Source organism: Penaeus chinensis, chromosome 11 (assembly GCF_019202785.1).
Source record: "Penaeus chinensis breed Huanghai No. 1 chromosome 11, ASM1920278v2, whole genome shotgun sequence".
Taxonomy (NCBI): Eukaryota; Metazoa; Arthropoda; class Malacostraca; order Decapoda; family Penaeidae; genus Penaeus; species Penaeus chinensis.
This window is the reverse complement of record NC_061829.1, coordinates 27,452,129-27,457,128: the sequence shown is the minus strand read 5'-3', so window position 1 is coordinate 27,457,128 and position 5,000 is coordinate 27,452,129.

Here is a 5,000-nt window from a genome sequence, read left to right as displayed (position 1 = left end):
TGAAGTCTAAGAGGCATGAGCTATTGATGTTCCTAGTACCAGAGCCATAGGGACCGATGCATAGCTCTTATCCTTCCCTGTCAGTGCCAGTGACCGCATTTAAGTCCCCCAAGACCATGAGGGTGTCCCCCAGGGGACATTGCTCCACTATAGTGTCAAGTTTGGTGTGGAACATCTCTTTCTCTTCGAGCCCACTTCTCTCAGTAGTGGGCTAGTAACTATCTCTAGTAAACTGCTACTAGAGATATGAAGCCAAAAGTGTGCTTCATTCTCACAAGCAGAATGCGTCGTCAACAGGGGTAATTCTTGACTGAGGAAGGGAAGCGGACAGAGACAGCCACCGCAACTCCCCTAAGGTGCGCACCATTGCTACAGCCAGACCAGTATAACCCTCACTACTGGTCTCACCCCTACCAGGCATCTGCTGGAGATGGCTATGGCTACTCCCTGGAGATGGTGACCATCGCTGCGGCCCGACCAATAATAGGTGTAACCACCCACACTGATCAAATCTAAGAAAGAAACCACCTCAACCCCGCCGACGTTGCCCCATATAGCAAGGGATGGCTGGCTGCAGTTTCCATAATCCACCTGTGGGGGTCCCGTGGGCTTTGCCCACAAGCATCACGCCAGGTCAGCGGCAACTGGGACGCGGACGGGACGGGTATCCCCAGCTCCCAGTCCGAGTCCCAGTGGTCGCCAATCCTGTAGGACCCACAGCTTGCCTTACTTGATTTGCTGCCGGTTCGGTTCTCTTTGGGATGCGGACAGGCAAATCCCCGCCTCACCACAGCCACCCAATATCCCCAAGGGCCAAGGGGGAAAGAGTTAGTACGAAACCGGGACGGGTTCACACGCCACAAAACACCTGAGGTCTGTACGAACTATGGTAGTGTTCAGATCGCCAGTTGACCTGGCTAGTTTGTCAGCCTGTTCATTACCATGGATACCAGAGTGACCTGGAACCCATATTAGCTTGATTGATTTGTTGGCACCATGTAACTTACGAATGATATTACCCAGCAGTTCATTTTTAGTGGTTTCTAAGGATTTAATAGCTTTAAGTGAATTTAATGAATCTGAAAAAATAACTATTCTATCGTGGGTCGTCTAGTGCAAAATCAATGGCTTTATCAATGGCAGAAAGTTCAGCAAGAAAAATCGATGTATGATTCGGCAGTCTAAACTTTAGTTCACATTCAGTCGACCATACACCCGCACACTCATCTGTCTTGGAGCCGTCGATATATATATATGAAAAAAAAGGGAGATGTTTAACAAGGATCTCTCTGAACCTCTGGCGTACCTCACCCTCCGGCGCCATGGCCTTGGCTGATGGAAGCCATGCTTCCATAATAGAAAAATTGGGTGTTTCCCATGGCGCTATGTTTGACTTAACCAGGGTATTGATGGTAGAGAGATCTATACCGACTTTCTCGACAAGGTCGTGGAGTCTCGTGGCAAAGGGCCAAATGCCTCCATTGCCATTAGTGTGGCTTGGGTCTAGAGCCACCTTTGCGGCATAGGTCAGTGCTAACTGGCTGCGTCTGAGTCGGAGGGGAGGTACTCCTGACTCCACCTCAAGACGCTCGATCCGAATACATTTCAGGGCTCCAAGACACACACGCAAACAAGCATTCTCCACAGCATCCAAAGCTTTCAAACTTGTTTTCGATGCCGAGCCATACACGATTGACCCATAATCTACTTTAGACCTAATCAGGGCTTTATATACCATTAGCAAAGACTGTCTATCAGCTCCCCATTTATTACCAGAAATGCACTTTAATAAATTTAGTGCTCTTTGACATTTATTCTTTAACTGACCAATGTGGTCTTTCCAATTGAGTCTACTATCAAAAAGTAGCCCAAGAAATCTTGCAGAATTTTGAATAGGTATTGGGTGGTTGTCTAAAGTTAGCCTGATGTTCGGCTTCCTCCTATGTGAAAAAATTACCCCAATACTCTTTCTAGTGGAAAACTTAAAACCCCACTGGAGGCCCCAGTTATGAATCATATCCAGTGTCAATTGGATGCGATTTGCTGAGAATTCTGTATTATTGCTGGAATGCCATAATGCACAATCATCAGCGTACAGTGAGTATTTAAGATTCCAAGGAGGAGCTGGTAAGATGTCATTGATCATACATAGAAATAAATTTGGTGACAAGACACTTCCTTGTGGGACCCCGTTTGCCTGGACAAAAATGTCCGAAAAAATGACATTGTCAGAAAATAATTTGACAGAAAAAGTTCTGTCAGAAATGATTTTTTTAATAAAACAAGGCAAGTTTCCACGTAATCCGAAAGCATAAAGTTTTCTGAGTAGGCTATATCGCCATGTCATGTCGTAGGCTTTGCCTATATCTAAAAATACTGAAATCAAAAATCTTTTTTGGCAATTGCCTCTTGAATATGACTGTCCAGCTTTATTAGTTGATCGAGAGTTTGGCGTCCCTTTCGGAAGCCGCACTGCTCGTCAACTAGCAAATTACTGGAATTTAAAAAAATGCAATAGCCTACTATTAACAATTCGTTCCATGACCTTGCATAAGCAACTTGTCAACACAATTGGGCGGTAGGAGATGGCAAATCTGGGATTACCCCCTCCTTTCAATATGGGAATGATGTGGGTGAAGTGCCATGAGTTTGGAAAAGTGTGGCTTTTCCAAATTTCATTGTACACTTCTAGCAACTTAACCATGGCATCATGATTAAGATGCTTTATCATCTCATATCGAATCTCATCGGGGCCTGGGGATGTTCCTCTACAGGCTTCTAGGGCTCGGACAAGCTCATCCATTGTAAGATCTTTATTGTAATCAAAGTAATTTCCTGTGGCAAAGTGAATTGGTTGCAGCTCAGCCGCTTCCTTGATGGGCAGGAATGCGTGATGATAGTTTGCTGAGCTGATTGTATGAGAGAACTGCCTGGCGGGTGCATTAGCAATGTCTCTAGGTGAATCCAAGTTGTTACCCTCTTCAATGATGTTATTTATTTTAATAGATGTTTTTTTCTTATTGATTTTATTGATAGTGGACCAAACCTCTGATGTTTTTGTATTGCTGTTAATAGTAGAGACAAAGCTCCGCCAGGAGTCTCTTTTTGCTTGTCTAATTACTCTACGAGCCCTAGCTCTTGCTTGTTTGTAGTTGCAAAAGTTCTCATTAGTGATGTTATTTATGAAAAGCCTGTAGGCCTTATTGCGTCGGCACAGCGCCCTGCGGCAATCTGGTGTCCACCATGGAACTCTATGCTTAACGCTATCTGTCGAAGTTTTAGGAATGGATAGCAAAGCTGCTTCTGTAATCGAATTCTGAATATTGTTTACTTTTTCATCAATGGTTTCTCCAACAAGTTCGAGCTTGACGCTCCTTGTGAAGGCGACCCAGTCTGCTCTTTCTACGTTAAATTTAGGCGCTGAAGGCGTTTTCACTGTGTCGCATGAATATTTAATCAAAATAGGAAAATTATCGCTTCCCAACGAGTCGTCAATGGTGTGCCACAGGTACTTAGCTGCTATTGATGAAGAGACCAGTGATATATCTATAAAGCTCAAATTACCGGTATTATCGTCCACCCGCGTGGGACTACCATCATTCAGAAGGACTAATTCAGACTCGTTAATCAGCTTAACTACTTGCTCACCTCTACCATCCATCCATAGGGAACCCCATAACGTATGATAAGCATTAAAATCACCTAAAATTACTTTATTTTGTGGCAGACGTTCCTGAAGAGCAAAAAGCTCATCATAGATTATCACTTTATCAGGCGGACAATAAACTGAACATATAGCAAATAGCTAAATACGTGCCATTAATTTTTACTTTGCATGCGACAAACTCCAAAGTAGAATCAATAGTCACTTCTGTAAAAGGGAGGTTTTGGTGGATGTACATGCCGACTCCGCCTCCACCCCCACCCTCACGATCCTTCCGACATAAATGGTAGTTCCTGAGCGATACGACCTCGTCAGAGACGAGGTTTGTCAAATGAGTTTCTTGGAGAACTATAATATCGGGAGCATAGGACGAGCCTAATAATTTAAGGTCATTTACTTTAGATCTAAGACTTCGACAGTTCCATTGTATAATGATTGACGCGATGATTACGTTTTATGGGGTTTGGAAGTGCTTTGTCCACCAGTTTTTATTTTATTTTTATGGGAGGGAGGCGCCTCCTCTCCCTCGCTTCCCGGGGACCTCTCACGGGATGGTTTGGAGACAGAAGCCTCCATGTCCTGCACCTCCTGGCGAGGGAGACCACTGACAGATTGCGACCTGCTTCTCTCTCGAGAAACCGATCGCGAGCCAGACGAAGTCCTCACAGGAGTAGCCCGAACGGGGAGGTACGCTCCGGACTGTGATTCGGTGTCAGCTTCCTTAAGATGTTTAGGCTGGGTTGATGCAGCCATTTGATCGACCAATTTTGTCAGTTGATAAACTTTAATATTTAAATCTTTAACGGTTTGTTTGAGTTCGGCAATTTCCTTATCCTTAGCTGCAAGCTGTTGACTGACATCACTTGTACTAGGGATGTTGCTAGTTACCGCTGCAGCATAGGAAGTATCAGGTTTGTGTGTCAAACTTTCCACTTTCCTCTTAGCTTCAGTATAACTAACTTCCTGCTTTCTCATATATGCCAATGTTTCAGTCTCCTTCTTCAGGATGCTGCACTCGGCAGATCCTGAATGATGGGGACCTCCACAGTTAGCACATTTGGAAATTTTGCTAGTACATGTGATGGTGTCATGGGCTTCAGCACATTTACGGCAAACAAATTTAGTTGAATCTTTGTCAATACATCTTAATGAGGTGTGTCCGAATTATTGGCATCTATTACAATGCATTGGCTTTTGGACATAAGGTCTTACTTGAACACGTTCATAACCGACATTGACATATTCAGGGATTTTATTCAAGGCAAGAGTAAGAAACAGTTTTCGTTCGCACATTCCCGTCCTTCTTGGTCATACAATGAACGTCCACTACGTCTTG